The sequence below is a fragment of the Podarcis erhardii genome (genome assembly GCF_964252035.2).
Source record: "Podarcis erhardii genome assembly, chromosome: 9".
NCBI classification, from domain to species: Eukaryota; Metazoa; Chordata; class Lepidosauria; order Squamata; family Lacertidae; genus Podarcis; species Podarcis erhardii.
In genome coordinates this window covers 3788975-3813261 of record NC_138512.1, presented here as the reverse complement: position 1 = coordinate 3813261, position 24287 = coordinate 3788975, and the positions used below count along the sequence as shown (strand labels likewise).

The 24287-nt window shown below is 41.7% G+C and overlaps 1 long non-coding RNA gene and 1 pseudogene across 2 annotated transcripts in view; one reads left to right on the top strand and one right to left on the bottom strand.

The window, feature by feature from the left end:
* Positions 1-13809, top strand: part of LOC309350007 — a 30518-nt gene extending 16709 nt beyond the window's left edge. The window contains exon 3 of the long non-coding RNA XR_014160248.1: positions 13752-13809. This is a non-coding gene — a long non-coding RNA (uncharacterized lncRNA). The remainder of the gene's footprint in view (positions 1-13751) is intronic.
* Positions 1576-23917, bottom strand: LOC309349995 (vomeronasal type-2 receptor 26-like; annotated as a pseudogene). Its single transcript, XR_014161543.1, has 6 exons — positions 23576-23917; positions 21724-22015; positions 13819-14631; positions 11381-11608; positions 3531-3657; positions 1576-2945 (listed from the first exon to the last, which is right to left on the bottom strand). The product of XR_014161543.1 is annotated as a vomeronasal type-2 receptor 26-like (transcript).
* Between the last annotated feature and the right edge of the window lie 370 nt (positions 23918-24287).

The window sequence follows — 24287 nt, the reverse complement described above, 5'->3', positions numbered from 1 at the left end:
GCATTCTAGCAGTTTTATTATTCTTTATCAATTTATTTATTAATATTTACTTCTTTCTTACTTACTCATTTCATCTCTTGCATAAAATCCACGTACCACAGGGTTAGGCCAATAACTCCCAAAGCACTTTATGTAACAATCATAAAAAGTTTACAAACTTACTTCAGAACATACAAAAAGTTAAAATAATAAAACAGACTCAAATTACCTCAACTTCCTAAGAATCTGGGTGGATCCTTAACGAAAATATATTTTTTATAACAATTTAATAAAGTCTCCATAGATATTCCAAAACACCTTTCTTCTTGTACAATTTGTAAAAATAAATACATAATTTCTTCTTGACTCCTCACCTCTCCTTTCTCGATGTTTGTTTTTATTACTCCTTTTTATCAGATGTTTTAAAATATATATGCTTTTATTATGTAAGCCCTGATGTCATATTTCAATAATCCTCTGCCTTTGACTTCATGTATGGATGATGGTTTGACAGATAATATATCCAGGGTCTCCATTCTTCCTTAAACAATCCATCATTTTGGATGGTCATTTTGGATGGTAATTTTAGCAGGTAATTTCACCATTTCAGCATATTCCCCCAGTTTCATAAGCCATTGAGGGGGCAACTCCCATCTCTTGCGGGGGTGCAATTAGTGCCAGCACCGTCCGTTAAGAGTCTGGGTGTAATCTTCGATACCTCCCTCTCTATGGAGGCGCAGATTACAGCTATAACAAAGGCGGCATTTTTTCATCTCCGCCAAGCTAAGCAGTTGGCCCCTTATCTCTCTCGCCCTGACCTAGCCACTGTGATCCATGCGACGGTCACCTCCAGACTGAATTATTGTAACTCGCTCTACGTGGGGCTGCCCTTGAGACTGACCCAGAAACTCCAGCGGGTGCAGAATGCCGCGGCGAGACTCCTTATGGGGTCTTCGCTGCGAGATCACATTCATCCGGTACTATACCAGCTGCACTGGCTCCCGGTGAAGTACAGGATCAGGTTTAAGGTGCTGGTTTTAACCTTTAAAGCCCTATACGGCCTAGGACCCTCGTACCTACGGGACCGCCTCTCCTGGTATGCCCCACAGAGAAACCTACGGTCTGCAAATAATAACATCCTCAAGGTCCCAGTCCTCAGAGAGGTTAGGCTGGCCTCAACTAGAGCCAGGGCCTTCTCGGCTGCGGCTCCAATCTGGTGGAATGCTCTGTCACAAGAGACTAGGGCCCTGCGGGACCTGACATCCTTCCGCAGGGCCTGCAAGACAGAGTTGTTCCACCAGGCCTTTGGTCAGGGCGCAGCCTGACTCCCTCCTCTGGCAACCTGCACAGAATCTTGCTTAATCAGTTGCCATTAATTTGATTTTAATTGATTTTTATAATGAAATATTTTTAGAATGTGTGATTATCTGATTGTTTGATTGTTTGATTGTTGTTAGCCGCCCTGAGCCCGGCTTCGGCTGGGGAGGGCGAGATATAAATAAAATTTATTATTATTATTATTATTATTATTATTATTCCTCTTTGGTGGGGAAGTCTTTCCATTTCTGTGCATATAAAGTTCAAGCTGCTGTGGTTGTAGACATACATAAACTAGTCAGCTTTCTCTGGACCTTTATTTATTAATTTTATATTGCACCCTTCATTGGAATTCTACAGGTTGAATTGCTAAAAGACTGAGAGCTTAGTGAGCTTACCACCAATTTGAAGTGTTGAAAGTTTAAGTAGGATGCAATCTTGGCTTATTAACCTATTCTAAATGCTTCATCAGTGGCTGTTCTGCCAATTATTTTCACTTCCCATCTGATCTTGGTTTTGCTCTATAAATGGGGACCTGAATGGGAGGAACCTGAGTTGGAGGAGGAGGAGACCTCTCGCTCTTCCTTCCGGACTGAGCATAAGATGCCTCCTCTTAAAAGGTTTGGCAGGCAGGGAATACAACTATCTGGCTTCGTCTCATTGCTTCCCTCCAATAGATGAGTAGCTGTGTTTTCTTTAGGCACTTCTGGACACTGGGAACATGGACTATTTTAAGAATCATATGTCCCCTTCATTTCTGGTTGTCAGGTGCTCCTTTGTGTTCAGCTCAGGCCTCAGGACAAAAATGTAGCACTTGGGAAGGAAGATGCAGCCCAGAAGCCCAGCACTGGAGGCCAACATAGAGAAGATCTGCATGGCCACCATGTACTTGCCCTTGGTGCTCAGGTAGGTGGGCACAAAAGACACCCAAACACTGCAGAAGACCAGCATGCTGAAGGTGATCAGCTTGGCTTCGTTGAAGGAGCCAGGCAGCTTCCTGGCTAGGAAAGCCACCGTGAAGCAGGTGGCAGCCAAGAAGCCCAGGTAGCCGAGGGCAACGTAGAACATGGCCACAGACCCTTCGTTGCATTGCAGGATGATCTCTTCCACCTGGGAGCGCATGTCGGGCTCTGGGAATGGGGGAGAAGAGCCCAGCCAGATGGTGCAGATGAGAACTTGCCCCCCAGAACAGGAGATGACAATGGAGTTGGCCAGACTCTTGCCCAGCCATCTCCTCAGCCTGTTCCCGGGCTTTGTGGCCAGGAAGGCCAGCACCACCGTGATGGTCTTTGCCAAGACAGAAGAAACAGCAACTGAGAAGATGATGCTGAAGGCCGTTTGTCGGAGAAGGCAGGTTTCTTTCCTTGGGCGCCCGATGAAGAGGAAGGAGGACAGAAAGGAAAGCAGGAGGGAGACGAGGAGGATGTAGGAGAGGTCCCGGTTGTTGGCTTTGACAATGGGAGTTTCCTTGTATTTAATGAAGATTACCATCACAATGCCTGCTGTTAAGGACAAGAAGAGGGCAATGGAAGCTAAAACTATTCCCAAATATTCTTCATAAGCCAGGAAGATGATAATCTTGGGGACACATTAATCTCTGTCCTTGTTTGAATGGTGATCTTCTGAGCATTTGGTGCAATGTTCTGCATCTGGGGCAGGGAAAAAAATGGCTGCAGCATCACTTACACCCCTAATGATCTGTGCTCTATTAACATTGTGATCTAGGATAAACTGAGAGGCAGTGACCACTCCACTTCTGTTAACTGGATCCTGACTATTCCTCTGAACCTTTAAAATGCAGACATGCAAAGTTCATAGCAGTGAGATCAAAACGGTCCATAGATTATAATTGTAATAATTTTCAAATAAAGTATTGTTTATTTTTTAGTGTGCTTTTGCTGTTAGTAATTTGCTGCTTTTCATCGTCTATCCATTATTTTTGATAAGTGTCAACATTATTTCCTTTTTGTGTGGCTTGTTTTAAAAAATAAAAAAGGAATGCTTTGCGGGCATTCCTATCAGAGCTGCCCAGTTTGCACCCCAGAGATTTCTTCCTTATGGTCATTCCTATCAACTCACTTCCTGGATGTAATAAAGGTGATTAATACTAAGGAAGTCGAGGAAGGATTCCTATTCCCCTATGTCTGCAGAATTCTCACAAAAAGTGTGTGAGACTGAATTTCTGCCCTGTGTTTACTCTCTCCAGGAATTCCTTTCCCCATGGAGTCACCCACCTTCCTAAGCGGAGAAGGTCCCTTCCGCACACCGAGCACAAGCGTAGCAGCAAACAGGCTTTCCTTCTAGAATCACTTTGGCATATCCAGGTCGACATCTTTCTGTACACCTGGAACGAGGTACAGTCTAACCAGAAAGACAAGAAGGTGCAACAAAGAGGAACAGTTAGGAGTAACGCGATCTCTATAGCATGGTGGTGATCCCTGACAACCGGTCTTCCCGGCTCAGGATGATGGGAGCTGTAGTCCAAAGACTGGGGACCCAAGTTTGGGAAAGCCTGATCTACCCAAAGATTTGCAGTTGTGGCCCCCAATGAATCATTCAGGAAATCATCACAGCTCTACATCACATCACATAGAAGGTTGGGGAGGGGTCTGTCTGGCAGGGAATCCTGAGAGATCCCAGTTGCCGTTTCCAGCAGCCAAGAACCTCAGTAGCCTGCCATCTCCCCATTCCCTTAATGCGGTCAGTTCTCTTTAGCTTCAGAACATGATCTCTGGAATGCAGCCTGGAATTTCAACCCTGCACTGACCATTGGGGTGACCAGAATATCTTGTGCTTGAAATTTAGTTCAGTACAACTGAGGTTTGAGCCACAGAACTTTGTTTCATCTTCTCCATTTACCTGTTTCCCTTCTTAAAAAAACTTCAAAGCAAATGACAATGGGTCTGACACGTGATTCCCCCAAATTTCAGGATTCGAATAATCTCTCACATGGTTCATTCCCGTGTTTGTGTTTGTGTGTGTCAGAGAGAGAGAGAGAGAGAAAGCTCTTTGCTGTTCAATGCCCAACTGAAAGGAGAGTTGGGGTTTTTGGGGGGTTTTTTTGCCAAATTGCTTTAATTGATTTTCCAAATTTCACCACATCAACCACAAATTAAGACAAATTTAGTACAAGTGAGCTTACTCACAAATTAAAAAAAATATACAATAAATCAGTAATTATCATTTCTAAAATAAATTACTTTTCATCCTTCTGCATGTGTGAAAGGTCAATATCCTTTATTTGAGCATCCCAAATTCCACTCCTATCTCAGCAGCTAGAGAAAGAAGGAGTGGGACTTCCGGTGCACCGCGATCTCAACGCAGGCAAGGTTCTTACCGGGAGGGAGAACCTGAGCTATTTTGGAGGGTGGGGGCAACTCCAGGGCGCGGAGACCCCCATAAAATACTTCTGGAGGGTGACCAGAAGGGCTGGTTCCCGGCACGACCAGAAAAAGATCGACCCGGCCGCCAGGTAGCCTCGTAAGAGGTGAAGAGAGTGGCGGAGAGATCTTGCAGGTCGAGGGACGCCATTACCTACCTCCAATTAGCGAAGCCCTAAGCCTGCAGTGAAAGCGGTTCGCTCTCAAAACCAAAAACTCCGAAACGAAAAGAAAACATTTGAATTGGATGGTGGAAAAAGCCAAAATAACAACAAGGAAGTCTCGGAGTAACGAAGAGAGGTGAACGGAGTTTAGCTAAAAGCCGAAAATCAACTTAGACGCAGCACGACGCCAGTGCGGGAGGAAAGTGAAAGTAAGTAGCCTTGGCAGATAAGATATTTCCCCTCAGTCGCTCCCTCAGGACAGCGGAAAATTTTAAAGGAGGGTGCCTTGTTACGAAGAGGGAGGAAAAGAGGGGCCAGAGAAAACTTTTGGAGCGAGACGTCCCTGGGGAACGGAGGAGGAAAAGAGGAGAAGAGGCACTTCTTTACTCTGTGGGGCAGAACGAAAGAACTTTAAACCGGAAAAGAAACCCCCGCCGCCATTACAAAAATCTGAGCGTGGCAACGGAGAGGAGCGGAAAGGGGAGAGGAGAAAAAGACAGCGATACAGAGTAGCGGGGCTACTCCACCGTAGGTGACTTTTCTTCTATTTTTGACGCATTTGACTTCCTTTTTCTACTTATTGGAGCAGGTCTTGAGAAATGGAATTACTGTATGTTGACTTATATGAGTAACCAGAACCTGACGAACTAAGATACAGGGACATTCTTAGAAAGAAACTTGGACTTCTATTTTTTCTGAGAGGATTAAATTGGAGTTTACGAACTATATGAACTATATGTCAGAGCAATTTAAGGAACTGGTGATAAATCGGAACTCATAAACTATATGTGGGAACAACTTAAGGAGTTGACGACACCTAGTGGTAGGATGGAGATTGCTTAAATCTTTGGCGGATCCACGGCCCCCTCTCCTTCTATTATCTCCCTGGTTTTTCCTGCGTGTCTCCCATTCCTCTTCCCCTGTTATGCGACTTTTTTTTTTCCTCTTCTACTAACTACACCTGAACCTTTATTTGCCCAAGTGGATTAGTCTGACTAGAGGCGAGAAGATCAGCCAGCTGAGGAGTATTTGGACTGGAGGGATAATCCTGCAGGACACCATGATCAGATTTCTACAGTGACTGCAAAGGAAATATAATATAAATATAAATATATGTATAAAGGTTGGGTAATCCAGGGGTGTGAAGGTTGGAAAGCTGTTATAGCGAAAGCTACGAAGAACGGATACAAATAACAAAAGAGTAAGAAGGAAGTAGGGAGGGAAAGGTACGGTTGGGGAGGAGTGTGAATATAAATTTTGTAAGATGTCGCATACAGGAAAGAAGGGAACAAACGGGGGAACTCCTAGCGATAGAAGGGGATCGAAACAGGAGGTGGACTTTAAGACTGACATTTTGAAGGCGCTTGCTGAGATCAAACAGAGTCAAAATAATGTAGAATACAAACTAGAACAAGTAGATAATAGGATTGGAAGAATGGATAAAAAGATGGACGAAACGGTGAATGAACTCAAAGGTCAGATAAAGGAAGTTTTTAGGAGAACACAGCTCAATGAGGAAGGATTAAAAAGGACCAGATTGGAATTGAAAGATATTAAAAGAGAGAAGGAAAAAGTGAAAGCTGAAGTGATGGATTTAAATAAGGCACAGGAGGAGATGAAAGATATTATAGCAATGAATGAATTGAGGCAGAGGGAGGTGAATTTAAGACTGAGAGCGGTACCAGAGATACAAAACGAAAATATTAAGGAGAAACTAATAAAGGAAATAGCGGAATGGATGGGAATACCAGTTGAGGAAATGGCCAAAAATGTGCAGAGCGCATTTAGAATGCGTGTTAACTCAATAAGAGCAAGGAAATTCACAGGCGATTGCCTGATTACGTTTAAGGACAAAGAAATGAGGAATAAGATTTTACAAAGGAACAGAGAAAAGAGGTTGAATATAGAGGGGAATTATATTATCATCTTTAAAGATATTCCAATCAGGTTACTTAAACGAAGAGACTCTTATAAATTATTGGTGCAAGCACTGAAGAAAAATAAAGTTGAATTTAGGTGGGAATTCCCGGAGGGGTTATCATTTACATACAGAGGTAAGAAGCATAGGTTATCAAATCAGGAGGAAACTGGGAAATTTCTGAGGAAATATAAAGAGCTAAGGGTGGAGACGAATGGAGGGGGAGGAGCGGAAGGAAGAGTTTCAGGAGAATCTGAGGCAAAAGAGGAAGAAGAGGAGGGGGGAGTGGATCGGATGAAGAAATAGAGGAAGAGGTAGAAGAGGAAGACTCAGGGAATTTGTAAAGTAAGGATTAGATATTATGGGGTTAAAAATTTGGAGCTGGAATGTAAATGGGATGAATGGGAAGGAAAAAAGGAATAAAATTGAGCAATATCTGAAAAGGAAAAATTTGGATATCATTTGTCTCCAAGAAACGCATATAGCCAGAAGGCATAGGAAAGTGTTAATTAATAGGAGGTTGGGGAACGAATTTGAGTCCTTGGATAAGGAGAAGAAAAGAGGGGTGATATTATATATCAAAAATAAGATTGAAGCCAAAATAATATTTAAAGATGAAGAAGGCAGGATAATAGGGGTCCGTATTAATTGGCAAGGAGAAAATTTGGTTGTTATTGGGGTATATGCCCCAAATGACAATAAGTCGGAATTTTTTAAAAAGTTGGAAGAGAAAATATGTGAGTACGCCGATCAAAAAATTGTTCTAATGGGTGATCTAAACGGGGTGGTTTCACTAGAAGCGGATAGGTGTAGGGAAGGAGGAAGTAAGAACGGGAAACTACCAAAATCTTTTTTCTCAATGGTTGAAAATGGTAATCTGATAGATATATGGCGTTTGAAACACCCACTAGATAAACAATTCACCTTCCACTCCGAACCTAATAAGTCGATGTCACGTATCGATCAGATATGGATCTCAAGCGAACTATGCCCAAGAACTAAACTAATAGAAATAAGACCAAGTGTAATTTCAGACCATAACCCGATAGAGTTAGAATTAAAAAGCCTGGAGCCAAGAACTTTTAGATGGAGATTAAAGGATTATCTTCTGGAAGACCAAAAAATTGTTGAAACTGCGCAGGAAAAGTTAAAGCAATATTTCATGGAAAATTGTGGTAAAGGAACAAAGATCAATGTAGTGTGGGATGCAAGTAAGGCAGTAATAAGAGGCTACTTTATCGAGCAGAACATAATTAAAAATAAGAATAGAGAGAAAGGAAGAGAGGAAATTCTGAAGCAGATAATGATAAATGAACAAAAATTGTCTCAGAAGCCTAACTGTCAAAAAGCAAAAGAAAGAATTAAAATCCTGCAAGCACAATTTGCCACAATAATTAACAGAGAAGTGGAGTGGAACATTAAAAGATTAAGACAAAAAAATTTCGAGTTTTCAAATAAATCCGGCAAGTGGCTCGCATGGCAAATCAAAAAGAGAAAGGAACAGACTACAATAAACAAAATAAAAGTGGGAGACGAAGAGAAAACTGACCCTAGGGAGATTAGGAGAGAGTTTCTTAACTATTACAGAAGTTTATATTCCAAAAAAGAGAGAGTTAGCTTAAGGAAAATAGAGAGATTTCTGAAGGATAAAGGAGTGCAGAAAATCTCAATGGAGGATAGACAACGATTAAATACTCCCATTGGAAGTGATGAAATAGAAGATGTAATTAAAGACCTAAAGAGGGGAAAAGCCCCGGGTCCCGATGGATTCACTGCAGGTTATTATAAAGAGATGAAACCCATTTTGGTGGGACCCTTAAAAGAAACTATAGATAATATTTTAAGGAAAGGAGAACTCCCCGAGACCTGGAAAGAGGCATTTATTACATTCATCCCCAAGCAAGATGCAGATCTAACCCAGGTCAAAAATTATAGACCAATCTCACTGTTGAATATAGACTATAAAATATTCGCAGGGATCCTGGCAAAAAGGTTGAAAAGGTTGTTATCAGAAATTATTCATAGGGACCAAGCGGGATTCCTGCCAGGTCGGCAGATGAGAGACAGCACAAGAATTATAATCGACATGTTAGAGTACCTATCTACCAGGATTGACAAACAGGTTACAATGATGTTTGTAGATGCCGAGAAGGCATTTGATAATGTTATTTGGGACTTCATGCTGAAAAATATGGAACATATGGAGGTGGGAAATGACTTCTTTAATGGAGTGAAAGCCATATATACAGATCAGAAAGCGAAGTTGATTATCAATAATATAGTAACAGAAGAGATTAAGATACAAAGAGGAACAAGACAGGGTTGTCCACTCTCCCCGCTTCTGTTTATAATGACCCTAGAAGTTTTATTAAATTCTATAAGACAGAACCAAAGAATAAAAGGAGTACAAATTGGAAAGAACGAATATAAGATCAAAGCCTTCGCAGATGACGTAGTAATAATGACAGAAGAACCAACAATTGCGACAGGAGAAATACTAAAAGAACTAGACCAGTTTGGAGAAGTAGCAGGGTTCAAAATAAAAAAGTGTAAAACAAAAATAATAGGTAAAAACTTGGATCAGAAATCAATAGAAACAATTCAACAGCAAACGCAAATAGAGGTGGTTAAAAAAGTGAAATATCTAGGTATCTGGATAACACCTAAGAATATAGACTTATTTAAAAACAATTATGAACCGGCGTGGAGGGAAATAAAAAGAGATCTGGAAATTTGGAGAAGGCTGAATTTATCATTCTGGGGAAGGATCAACACGATTAAGATGAATGTGCTTCCAAGAGTGATGTTTTTGTTTCAATCCATCCCTATAATTAAAGGTAGCCGAATCTTCAAAGAATGGCAACGAGTGCTCTCGAGATATATCTGGCAGGGAAAGAAACCTAGGATCCAGTTTAAATTATTAACAGATATAAAGGAAAGAGGGGGTTTCGCCTTGCCGGATATAAAGTTATACTACGAGGCGGTTTGCCTATGTTGGGTCAAAGATTGGGTAAAGTTAGAGAACAGGGAACTACTAGACCTGGAGGGCCACGATAACAACTTCGGCTGGCACGCCTATTTATGGCGGGATAAATGGAAAATATATAAGGGTTTTAGGAATCACATCTTTAGAGGGCCATTAATTGAAACATGGGAAAAATATAAAAATCTGCTGGAACCGAAAACACCACATTGGCTTTCGCCTCTGGAAGTCATGTGTGTGAAGACTACCAATATGAGAAGTAACTGGGCAACATATAATCAGTTAATAATTAAAGAGGAGGGGAATTGGAAGATACGACCATACGATCAGGTTAAAGAATATGTTTATGATTGGCTACACCATCTCCAGGTGAACCAAATGTTTAGAAAGGATTTTAAGGAAAGAGGTTATGGAGAGAAAGAATCCAAGTTTCAAATAGAGATTATAAATAAAGAAGAGAAAATTATATCGAAAATGTATAGGATATTGTTGGATTGGAATCTAGGAGATGAGGAAGTGAAGTGTGTGATGATCCGCTGGGCAAAGGATGTAGGACATAATATACTATTTGAAGATTGGGAGAAACTTTGGAAAGAAGGACTTAGTTTCACGGCATGTATAACGATAAAAGAAAACGTAATGAAGATGTTTTATAGGTGGTATTTAACACCTATGAAACTATCGAAAATGTACAAGGTGGACAACAAGTGCTGGAAATGTAAGGTTAGTGTGGGCTCCTTCTACCATATGTGGTGGGAGTGTGGAATAGTGAAACAGTTCTGGGAAAAGATTTATACGGAATTAAAGAAGATCCTAAAATATACGTTTTCAAAGAAAGCAGAAATCTTTTTATTAGGTATATTAGGTCATGAGATAAAAAAAGAAGACTGTCGATTAGTATATTATGCAGTTGCAGCGGCAAGAGTAATGCTGGCCCAGATGTGGAAAAAGCAGGAAACTCCAACGGTGGAGGAGTGGAGATCAAAGCTGTTAGATTACATGGAATTGGATAGACTCACAGGTAAAGTAAGATATACAAAAAACCAAAAGTTCACCAAGGATTGGGGAAAATATGTAGATTATCTGGAATTCATTAACCAAGGGAAAATAACGCTAAAGGGATACAGAGACGTACTGTGAAAAAATAAGAGTTATTGCCGAAAGATAATAGGAGACTAAATAATCTATGAGGATAATATAAACTAAGAAATGTATATGAAGAGATATAATGACAATATAGACTAAGAAATGTGTAACTTAAAGTATTACTTCGAATGATTCTGGGAGTAGCTAAAGGAAGTCTAGAAAGCAAAGATCAGGTTATGTGGTGGATGTAAATACTAAGTTTATGTATATATATATCTTTTTCTTTTTTATTTATTTCACTTTTACTTTGTCTCTTTATATTGTACTGTACTTCTATTTTTTTTTCTGTCTGTATGTGTGTATATATATATTTTCTTTTTCTTTTTTATGAAGCAAAACAATAAAAAATAATATGAAAAAAAAAAGAGAAAGAAGGAGTGGTGGTTCCAGCTGTTACTGGACAGTCAGCCTGACATGGTCATTCTGCAGTGGTTGTTCAAGGAACACCACAATCAGGATCTCCTAGCCCCCCTCCCCCAATTATTCCCTCTACCTTATTGAATTTCTTGTTCCACTCAATGGCTTCTGGGTTAATGGTGAACTTTATACCAGCAGACGTCTCACTCCTTATATTCCCAATTTTCACAAGGTCACGAGACTTATTGGGAGACATCACCCAGTTCATAATATCGAAGTCCGCTGGTAGCTCCCAGTTCTCATCCAAGCACAGTCTGCCCCTGGAAGTATTCAGACACCGGATTTCTCTCAAGAAAGGGTGAGGCTGGAATGCCAGGGGAAAGCAGCAGCATTAAGAAACTGGGAAGCTACAACAGGCAATTAATCAAGCCAAAATGGGGAAAACACCGGGGCCAGGTGGTCTATCAGCAAAGTACTATAAGAAATTACAAGATTATTTGGCACAACCACTAAAAGATTTAAGATACTTACATTACGCTGATTCTGAAAAAAGATACAGATCTATTATCAGTCAAAAATTATAGGCTGATTTCTCTATTAAATAATGACTATAAGCTGTTTGCAGACCTATTGACAAACAACATGAAAGTGCTATTAATGGATTTAATTCATCAGGACCAGGCTGGTTTTTTACCAGGCCGCCAGATGAAGGATAATATAAGGAATATAATTGATATAATAGAAGATCTGGAGGTTAGAAATGATAGGCAAGCAGTGTTGATTTTTATAGACGCAGAGAAGGCATTTGACCATGTTTCATGGACTTCTACAAAGAAGACTATAGAGATGATGAATTTCAGAGAGTCATTACAGTGGTACCTCAGGTAAAGAACTTAATTCGTTCTGGAGGTCCATTCTTAACCTGACACTGTTCTTAACCTGAGGTACTACTTTAGCTAATGAGGTCTTCCGCTGCCGCCGCACGATTTCTGTTCTTATCCTGAAGCAAAGTTCTTAACCCGAGGTACTATTTCTGGGTTGCCAGAGTCTGTAACCTGTAGCATCTGTAACCTGAAGTGTCTGTAACCTGAGGTACCACTGTACTTAGAGGAATTGACTCAATTTATTCTGACTAACAGGCTATGATGATAGTAAATAATGTAATAAGAGAAAAACTCAAAATAATGAAAGGGACAAGACAGGGATATCCCCAGTCACCATTATTATTTTAGTTTTAGAGACCCTGGTCAGAAGTAGAAGATCAGATGAAGAAATAAAAGGGATAACAGTAGGTTAAAGGTAAAGGTAAAGGGACCCCTGACCATTAGGTCCAGTCCTGACTGACTCTGGAGTTGCGGCGTTCATCTTGCTTTATTGGCAGAGGGAGCCGGCGTACATCTTCCGGGTCGTGTGGCCAGCATGACTAAGCCGCTTCTGGCGAACCAGAGCAGCTCATGGAAACGCCGTTTACCTTCCCTCCGGAGCGGTACCTATTTATCTACTTGCACTTTGACATGCTTTCGAATTGCTAGGTTGGCAGGAGCAGGGACTGAGCAATGGGAGCTCACCCCGTCACGGGGATTCGAACCACCGACCTTCTGATTGGCAAGTCCTAGGCTATGTGGTTTAACCCACAACGCCACCCGCACCCCAACATTAGGTTACAAAGCATATAAACTCAAGGCATTTGCAGATGACCAAGTGGTAACTGTAGAAGACCCCATGGCTAGTAAACCAAGGGTCTTGAACAGATTCTCAAGATTGGAGAAGTAGCAGGTTTTAAACTAAATAAAGGTAGAACGAAAGTATTGGTGTAAAATGTGAAAGAGCAAAATAAAAAAGACAAAAAACGGAACTGATGATTGAGAAGAAAGTTTAATATTTAGGAGTATGGATAACAGCTATGAACATAAATATTTTTAAGAATAACTACACAGGAGCTTGGAGAGAAATGAAGAAAAACTTAAATTATATATATATATATATATATATATATATATATATATGAATGAGAGATATCTGGAGGGTGGCAGCACGACAACAGGACTTTTCTGTGGTGGCTCCTCGCTTGGGGGATGCTGTCCTTTGCCTTTGTGACAAATCTTTAGGTGCCAGGCGAGAAAGTTATTCTGTAACCAGGATTTGGGTGGATAAAACCATCTCTGGGCATTTTAATGTGCTTTTGGTTTGCTTGTTTTGTTTCTTTCATTTGCTTTTTCTATTCTCATTTTGTATTTTTATTCTGTAAACCACCCTGTGATCTTCAGATGAAAGTTGATATATAAACAGAATAATACTAATATTATTACTACAGACCCTCCAAAGGTCAAAATGGCACCCAGTTGAGAGGTGCTGGAACTGAGTTCCAGCGAGTTCCCCCTGAAGAAAGCCCTGGGTATAAATAGCAAAATGATCGTTATGGGATGGGACATCCCTATTTTCATCGGAGACATGTTGGAAGGTAAGCTACTATTAGTAATACTAAAAGTAACTATGATATTTTGCAGGTCTATCCACAGTTAGACAGATCAGCATCTGTGTGGACTGCAGGTTGCAAAAAGGGGAAGGAAATACCTGCCACGGCTGTAGCCTTTGGGGTCCCCATTGCTCTCCTTCCTCCACCATCAGCCTCCTCTGGGATCTAGTGGAAAGTGAAGCATGCAAGGCCTGAGCCACAGCTTGAACATGGATGTAAGTGCCATAGCTGTCTAGAGACAGGATTGTCTCACATACCCCTTGGGACACCATCTCCATTTCCTCCTCCTCTCTGCATCTTATTCGGCCTTTCACAGACAACAGATGCTTTGAATATGAACACTGAAAAGCTTCATCCAAAAAATCTCCAAGAAGATTGGACTGCGATTTATATTTCTCACCTTTGTCGCTCCTTATTCCGGTCTGAATTTCAAAGGACAGAGAACCATGGAGGTGCTGGAAGTAATTTGTAGGGATGTAAAAGCTAAATCTGATTTCTTGCGAAGCTGTTGTGATCCAGACTTTCGCCCCTATTTCCTTCTCATAGATATCGTGTATTACCATGAGTATTATGATAACATGTGCATTGGTTATATAGGAAACAAATACCCCAACTTGTCTCCATAGGAAAAAAGGTTCCCCAGGTCTGATAAATTGTTCTATATTATGTTCTGGTAGTCTTTTTGATAAAGCAATGCAGGTTCCGCTGCTGAGCATCAGAGGTTTCACAGCGCTCACAAATCTTTCTCCACTGTCATTGTCTGGAGTGAAGAGGCCAATCCACGTCCATCCAAAATACAGGAACAATTCAACAATCCCCTGGTACTGACTTTCCTCTTTGGGACTCATCCGGTAGACAAAAGGGAACAGGGTTTTACCTTCGAGAACCTGGGCAGTGAAGCCATGATTGATCTAGCAAGGAAAGCAAAAGATCAACAATTTATTTTACTTTCAGCACAACAGATATTTTGTAGCACCCTGCTTGTGGTTAACGCTTAGCTGGAATGAAATATTCAACGCAGCAATAGAGAAATTAAAATAGTAATTTATTTGTCAGACAAATAAATAAGAGGCTCAGTGGTACGTGGTTACCAAGCTCTGGCCTGGCCTCCTGCCATTCTGGCCAGCACTTATATTCCCTTAATCCAGCCCCCTTTGCTCCTCCTGTGGCTGCCTCTGTCCAATCAGCCTGGTTGAAATTCCTATTGGCTGTTTGCTAGAGCCAATCACAAAAGATACACCCACAAAAGATACACCCATTTCCTTGCCCTTATATGGGAGACAAAGAGCTATATATAAATGACAAATAAGTAATAATATATCTTACATGGAATCTTAATTACCAGCTCACCTCTTGCCCTTCTTGCCCTATTGCCTTCTAAAACAGATGTTTAATCTTACATTTTTATGTTCAACAGATGTCAAGGATCTTGAGTTTCACATCAACATTGAAAGATTTCCTTCATTTAATGTTTCTAAACAAAATGCCTGACAACTATATATCAAGACTGCCCGGATGGCGTCTTCTGTCTGGCAGGGGGGCTAGGCTGGTGGCTGACTTAATTTCAGGATAAATACAACTCTTACAACCATATGAAATAAGAATCTAGCATTCCTTAAATCCTTTGCATAATTACATTTAAGCCAATATATTTAAGCTAATATATTTCATACATTTATCATAGGTAGCCTCTTAAAAGAATAAAGCTTCTCAAAGTGAAAAGGAAGGAACTCAATAAAACACAGCTTTTAAAAGAAGCCTCTTCAGTTTGCACCTCCCCCTTTCCCCCTCCTCTCCAGCCTCAAAATAAAATAGGAAGAAGCTGCTTCTTCTGCCAAGCCAGTTGCCTTTCCAACATTTAACACATTTTAACCTTTTTTTAACTCTCTTAGTTTAAGAAACAGCTTTAGAAAAAGACTTCCCCCAAAAATGTTCTCTTTCCAGCTAAATGTTTCTCCCCATTGCTCCTGGCCTTTTAACCTTAGAAAGAAGATCTGGCTCATTTTACTGGGAGGCACATTGGTATTATCTTCCCCATTCCTAATGGTGTTTTCTCAGCCTTGGGGCAGCATATGTAATTCTCCCTTTTTATGACTTTGAGAATTGTTTTTCTACTATAAATCAATGGGGCCCTTCTTATCTTAGGAGGAAAAACATCTTGCCAAGGTTCTTTTAGGCAGCTGGTCTTTTGCCTGGCATGAAACATTTGAAAATCCTTTTTTTTTTTTAAGCTCATTTTTAAATACAAGCCTTGATTGAAATATATAGAAGCTTTGATAAAAATGTAGGCTTATGATTAGATGCCTCATTCCCCCCTTTCAAGCTCAAGGACCTTCATCCCAAGTGTCCTTGATAGCTTGACCTTCATCATATTCCTGAGGTAAAGCTCTGTATAGGGCCATGATATAAGGTAGAGTTTCATTTGAAACCATCTTGCTAATTGTACTTCTAAAACATGAAATGATACATGGCATCATACATAAAACCAATACTACTACTGTCAAGAAAAACAAGCAAGACAATAGTATCCCTTTGAGTCCTGTGACATTAGGTAACCAATTGGTGAGCCATCCCATATCCCATCCTTCCCATGTTTGTACTGGGACATGTGCTATATTCTCCATCTTTGTGGCCAACACACGGATTGCCTCACCATTATCAGAAATGTTAAAGCAACAGGCATTCCCTGTCAAGTTCAAGACTCCACATAGGCCTCCCTGCCTGGCAAGTACATAATCCATTCCCATTTTCAGCTGCAAAATGGCGGCTCTACTTTCATCCAACTGTTGTGCAATAAGTCTCAAACTCTGGGCCGTTGCATTGGTTACAAGTTCCACTACTGCTTGCAATCGAATTATTCTGTTTAGATTATAAATAGGATCCCGTGCCCCTTGTATGAGCTCACCAGGATTCCAGGAGGCAGGATCATAATAGGCTATAATGCGCTCTGGTGGCCAATCATCAGTACCGCTCCAACTTTGGGTACTTCCTCCTGCTATATGAGAAATATCAGCATTCCTTCGTGTTCGCCTGGCCGAACTAGTGGGCATAATCCACATTGGTGGTAATACCCAACCCAAGAAACAAGTCCCACTCCATTTGGAAGGGAGTTTCTTGTATGCCCATTCTCCACATATCCACCACAACCATCGGGTCTGAGGTTTTTGGTACGGGGAATACAGAAGGCGAAATACCAAAAGGGGTAGAGAGTTCACAGTGCAGTATGTTAGATTGCCTTCTTCTGTCACAGTTATGTTCCACACCACTTTCCATGCATGAATAAAAGGAGGTGCACAGGGCAAGGCATTCCGAGTTCGATAGGTAGTACCGTGTGCCCAGGTATGACTATTCTTCTTATAATCCCAAGTATAGTGACAATGAGAAGATCCTATCATGGGAGAATCAGCTGCATCTGATGATTTATGTACACAGAATTCCCCTTGTACAGGTATAACTCGTAATGGTTTAGTTGAGTTCCATCCGGGGAAATTCTGTATTTCAGTTTGGTGTGGCATTTCGCTTACCATACCAATAGCATCTAATGGTATCGGTAATAACGGCATACCTCCCTCTGAATCATCTGGCCCAAGAGAGCAAACAAGGCAATTGGTCCTATTTGCAACATTAGCTACCATTTCAGCTAAACCTACCCACATATTGTGGTCATGGCTGAATCCATATTTAGCCAATTTGGTCAGATTCAAGGACCCTTCCCCTTCCCAAGGGATCAGGATTAATAAAATCATGTTGATGTCTAGTATATGCATTCCTTCCACAAAAGATTACCTTATTGTGATAGCAAATAATTATTAGCCCCAATATAATTCCCCCAGTGACAGAAATGGGGAACCACCAAGACCAAAACATATATCCCGAGGATCCCCAATGAGTAATATCTCTGATAATTGTTCCACAAGGGGGGGGGCAGTCAATCAATTGTATTAGAGAATCTTTCCGTTCACAGTCGCTGGTTCAGACGCTCCTCAAGCTTCAGGCGTGCGCAGGTCAGCCAGCTTCCAGGTTGTGGCTGCAGCAGGCCGGTCGTCAAATGTTGCCCGTGACCTAGCCCGTTCCCGGTAGGGCTAGATACAGGGGTTTTTGGAGAGAGTTAGTTTTAAAGGATTAGAGGGGTCACCTTTGCACGTCCAACTGCCTTCAGACTTCTTCAAACGAGAGTGATGAATCCAGGGGGTCACCTCAGCTACCTTCACCGCTGTTGGAGTATAGAGCAAGACGGTGTAAGGTCCACGCCACTTAGGTGCAAGTGGATCGCGTTTCCACTCTTTCACCCATACGCTATCGCCAGCCTGGAACTGATGAATCGGCTCGGCAATGCTGCACGGCGTGCGCTCGAGGGCCCACCTGTTAAGAGAAACAAAAACACGGGAGAGAGATTGCACTTGTTCCTGTGTCACATGATCTCCTATTTGTTTAAGGTCAGCTGGAATATCCTGAACAAAGGAGGGTGGTCTCCCATACAGGAGCTCAAAAGGTGACAACTTAAGTCTTTTTGTGGGTGCACACCGAACACGAAACAGTGTTACGGGTAACACATCTACCCTTCTGAGACTTTAGACATATTAGTGGGCTTCTGGCATGCCCTGCGGATACCTTGCACAAGTGTCTGGCGGTAGGTGGTAAGTCTGGCCAGGTGAATTGCATTGTTTGGATCCCAATTAGGATCTTCCAAGGGAAAGTTATCTTGGAGATGACGGTCAATATTATAAATATTTCCCGCTCTGGCCTGCTCACGCAAATATATCTGTGCCTTTTCAATTATGTCTCTCCTTTCCTCAGTGGTGAACAGAGTATTTAGGAGCTGGCGACAATCTGTCCAAGTAGGGCTATGAGTATTTACTATTGAAGTCACCAAGTCCATCATAGCCTGAGGTTTTTCTGCAAAAGATGGGGTGTGTGTTTTCCAATTCATCAGATCTGTAGTTGTGAATGGAATATATTGCAGGGTCGAAGTTCGAGGTGGCCGTGGTCCGGGTTGCCCATTAACCAGCGCAGGCTCCTCAAGTGCATCAAATACTCTTCTAAGAGGGGCTACTACGTGATCTTTCTCTTCACTTTGCTCTAGGGGCCTCAAATCATAGGGGATGGTATCTGTCGCAAGGCGTTCTTTTAGCAGCTTTATACGCCTGGCTGTATTGCTTGCTGACCGAGCAAGGTCTCCCTGTAACTTCTGTAACATTTCTCTGGGACTTGGATGTACAGGGGTTTGGGGTGGGCAATCAGTTGTTCCACTAAAGGAGACTGTAGATGGAGGTCTATTAGGAGTCACAGGTGGAATAACCACTTCTGCTTGGGCTTTATTATAGAACTCCAATGCCTCCTGAAGATATTTATCATAATCTATCAAGGAATCAAGCTCTGTGACTCCACTCCCATTATTCATTCCAGTTTCTTGCCTTGGGGTTACAACTGGTGGAGTGTTTGGATTAAGCTCCCTTCGATGTGGAGCATAGGGTGGAGGTGGAAGCACCTCTTCCTCTGGCCCCTCAAAAATGGGTTTGAGTTTATTTGGCAAGATTCCTTTCCTAGCTTCGGCTTTTACAGCCAATAATTTGCATCGTTTGACTTTGCATTCCCTTATCCATGGAGGATTTTTATTTAATGTGCTCAGCCAGGAATCTATATATGGAAATTGTTCTGGGCACCCTCCAGTTTCTTTGGCGATATCAGTCCAAAGTTTGCTTACTAAATTTATATCAAAGGTTCCCTGGGATGGCCATCCAGTAATTTGTTTTGGCCATTCTAGTTCACATAACGTTCTCAAGCGCTCTGGCGTCATTTTGACTCCATATGCCCCTGAGAAGGCTTTCTTAAAATTATTTAACATACACTCAAGAGGTGTATTTTCCCCCTTTGAACCCCCAACTCCCATTGTATGGCCCTGTGAAGTATCCACTCAGTCACTCACAGACGCGCTTCGTGGGTTTCCTTGCCTAGATGGAGTCGCCTCACTAGGAATCGAAGTACTGCCCACTCCACACTCAGGTCAGCTACAGATTGCTCTGTACTTTCTCACACATACAATGCGCTGGATACTTCACCACACTCTACCTCCCAATCCTTCCCTTTCCCTACACCAGATCACCATCTGATGTACCCAACCACCTAGCGTACTCAGTTTCCCCTTACCGAGACGCAGAAGTTTGATCAAGACTTCTCTTCCTCCTAATTAATTGGAGGGCCAAAAATCCCTTTGTGCACTTACCCTTGGTTGGTTCCCTGTTTCCCCCGGTCCGTCGCCGCCAGTGAGCAGGGTATCAGACAGACGAGTCTTCTGCGTTCCCCCTGGAAAAAATTACCAGTGCGCGCTTTGGGTAAGCAGTTGTCCTCTCTCTTGTACCCTGCCCAGTAGGGCGAAGGGGCTGCGTTCCAGCAGACCACTTATCCGAGTCGCGGCACCATAAAATGTAGCACCCTGCTTGTGGTTAACGCTTAGCTGGAATGAAATATTCAACGCAGCAATAGAGAAATTAAAATAGTAATTTATTTGTCAGACAAATAAATAAGAGGCTCAGTGGTACGTGGTTACCAAGCTCTGGCCTGGCCTCCTGCCATTCTGGCCAGCACTTATATTCCCTTAATCCAGCCCCCTTTGCTCCTCCTGTGGCTGCCTCTGTCCAATCAGCCTGGTTGAAATTCCTATTGGCTGTTTGCTAGAGCCAATCACAAAAGATACACCCACAAAAGATACACCCATTTCCTTGCCCTTATATGGGAGACAAAGAGCTATATATAAATGACAAATAAGTAATAATATATCTTACATGGAATCTTAATTACCAGCTCACCTCTTGCCCTTCTTGCCCTATTGCCTTCTAAAACAGATGTTTAATCTTACATTTTTATGTTCAACAGATGTCAAGGATCTTGAGTTTCACATCAACATTGAAAGATTTCCTTCATTTAATGTTTCTAAACAAAATGCCTGACAACTATATATCAAGACTGCCCGGATGGCGTCTTCTGTCTGGCAGGGGGGCTAGGCTGGTGGCTGACTTAATTTCAGGATAAATACAACTCTTACAACCATATGAAATAAGAATCTAGCATTCCTTAAATCCTTTGCATAATTACATTTAAGCCAATATATTTAAGCTAATATATTTCATACATTTATCATAGGTAGCCTCTTAAAAGAATAAAGCTTCTCAAAGTGAAAAGGAAGGAACTCAATAAAACACAGCTTTTAAAAGAAGCCTCTTCAGTTTGCACCTCCCCCTTTCCCCCTCCTCTCCAGCCTCAAAATAAAATAGGAAGAAGCTGCTTCTTCTGCCAAGCCAGTTGCCTTTCCAACATTTAACACATTTTAACCTTTTTTTAACTCTCTTAGTTTAAGAAACAGCTTTAGAAAAAGACTTCCCCCAAAAATGTTCTCTTTCCAGCTAAATGTTTCTCCCCATTGCTCCTGGCCTTTTAACCTTAGAAAGAAGATCTGGCTCATTTTACTGGGAGGCACATTGGTATTATCTTCCCCATTCCTAATGGTGTTTTCTCAGCCTTGGGGCAGCATATGTAATTCTCCCTTTTTATGACTTTGAGAATTGTTTTTCTACTATAAATCAATGGGGCCCTTCTTATCTTAGGAGGAAAAACATCTTGCCAAGGTTCTTTTAGGCAGCTGGTCTTTTGCCTGGCATGAAACATTTGAAAATCCTTTTTTTTTTTTAAGCTCATTTTTAAATACAAGCCTTGATTGAAATATATAGAAGCTTTGATAAAAATGTAGGCTTATGATTAGATGCCTCAATTTAATTATATGAAATGACTGATATCTAAATCTCTGCTGGCTGAGGCTGATGGGAGTTTTAGTCTGAAACATCTGGAGGTGTCAAGTTGGTGAAGGCTCAGTTTTGAAAAAGGGATGTAGCATCCATAGCTCAGGATTTTCCCATTTTTAAAAATATCCCCACTTGACCCCTCCAAAGGGAAAGTAGAATCTTACGCAGCTGAAATTCTCTTTCCCTCCATGCTCTCCCACTACTTACCTGTGGGATTTTGTAGATGCCTGACAAGGCTGAAATCACTCTTGAGATGACAGTATTGCCTCTTTCAAGAACAGCCAGCAGGTGATTCTGTTCTCCACAGTGATAATTGGGAATATTGCATCCACTGCCTGCAAGCAGCTCTAGCATGGCGTCCGAAGTCATCCTTGCATCGAAATAGTTCTCATAGATGTTGTAGCCCAGGGTGATGTTGGGCAAGAGACTGAGATCCTGGTTGATCTCTTGGATGGTGAACAGGAAAGACAACATGTGCCAGTAGAACCTAGCTGCCTCCCTGCAATAAATGAATTCTTTAAAAAGAGTGAAACTGGCATTCATATTAATGGGGTTGGGGACATTATATGATCCACAAAGATTAATATTTGTTTGTTTCTTTGTTTATCCATCCTTTTGCATCGACATCAAACCTTTTCCTGTCTAGCATAAAATAAAAATTTGGAAATCTCTGCTCCATAACCGGAGCTTTGATGCAAACAGCACACAGCTGTTCAACAGTGGAACAGACTCCCTCCGAAGGTGACCATGTGTCATGGATGCTCCAGGTGAGATTCCTCCAGGTCCCTTCCATCTCTACAACTCTATGATTCTTTTCTACTGTGTTTCTATGAGTAGGAAATTAAGGCGGCCCTCCAAATTTGAGATATACTGGGAAGCTGCTCCCTAGGTTGCTTTTCCTGCAGTGGTCTTTGGCGCCTTCCAAGGGGCTAGACTACAGGTAGATAAGAGACAATTTTATTGAAAGAGAGGAAGCACCAAATACTTCAGTACACTTTTACTTAGAAATGAGGCCTGGTGGCTTTCAGGTTTGAGTGTGTAGTAGAATTTATAATTTTGCTCATATTTTTCATCACTGACTCCACCAATGAGGACACCCCCTGGTCTGTATTATTTTACATAATCATTTTATTTGAAGCATATCATTCCTGTTCTTCGCCCATAAAAATCCAGCCATTTTCAGGAGTTTCTTAAAACGCTTCTAATTTTTTTTAAAAAATGACAGAAAGGGGAAAGTGCTGGGATTGGAGGAGGAAACCTTTAATGTAGCTGAGACAGATTTCCCCATGATGGGCTGTAGGTCTCCCGTTGCATTGTGTAAAGAGATTTGTGCTAAGGTTGTTCACAAATGACCCAAATAGAATAAACATAAAATAATCATAGCAGCTTGGAAATTGCTTGAGTTTCATGCCACCCTCTGGCTTAGGAAGAAACCTCAAACACCTCACTACTTTGAAATGAGGCCAGTTGTGTGTGGTCAAAAAAGGAATAATTCCTTTTCACATTTTAGAGATCTAAGTCCACTTACAAGGAACTCCCCTGACATATTATTTTATTTATCCTTTCAATTAAAGCACATCTTTCCTGCTCTTCAGCTATGAAAGGTCCCCAAGAGGCTCTTAAAATTCCATGTGCAAAACTGTAGCATTCCTTAATGACAGTTTATGAATGGTCCAAATGGAATAATATTGCATAAAACCTTTAAGCCTTGGAAATTGTCTGAGTTTCATGGCATCCCGCAGGTGGGGAAATTCAGTGCATCCTTTTGAACCCTTACCAGATTTCTTGCATTCTTCTAAAAGCAACACAGAGGAATAGGTACAGGATTGTTTTACTTAGGAAGACAGAGGGAACAAGGAAATTGGAGAGGTTTGTGTGGAATCTTCTCCTGGACGACCCAGCTCCCATCAGCCCCAGCCAGCAAGACCAATGGTCAGGGCAGGGCAGTCCTGCAACATCAGCCCTTGGCTCCCCAGCCCTGAGAAAGGGGCTATTTCCTATTTCAACCATTGCAAGGACTGGAGGACCATGAAACCCAGCCGCATATGATCTTACATACACTTCATTCCTGGCGAAGGGTGTCTGAGTAAAGTTGTATGGAGTTGTCTCAATAAGGCGTTTTGGAGAGATGATCCCACTGATGAGAAAGTGTCCAGGCCGGTAGTAATTGCGAGCATCCGTTTCATCCCTGACCAGATTCAAGGGGCATTTCGCCTTGTGGTTCCCGCAGACTCCAAAGGGCATCATGAGCAGCAGAAGCAGGGATCTCATTCTGGCTCTGCCTCCTCCTCCTCTTACCTACCAAGGAGGCAAAGCAGAAGAACCCAAAGACTCTTTCAAGGCCAGACTGAGTGGGCTTTCCCAATCTGGGTGGTTTTCAACTCTACCTTCAGAGCTCGGAAGCCCAAGGCAGGGACACCCCTCTTTCACCAGCTCTGCATCTTGACACAGTCTGTCTCCAACACAGGAAAGATTCTCTGCACCAACTTTTTCTTTCCCAGTCACAGTGCAATTAACATTGCCATGCTGTTGTTGCTTTCCGAGTCTTGTGCTACCCCCAGAAATATCTCCTGAGCTTTCAGAAGATGAGATGACTATAATTTTGATTATTCTAAGTGGAATAAGTTTCACCACAATAACTTTCTGGAGTCTTGAATGGCTCAAGCGGCAGGTGCAGAGCTGGAGAAAAACATGTTGAACAGAAGTCAAGGGGTGTGTTTGGGAGGTGGAAGTTTGGCCTGAACCTTGCTCCCAAGGACCAAAGAAGAGCC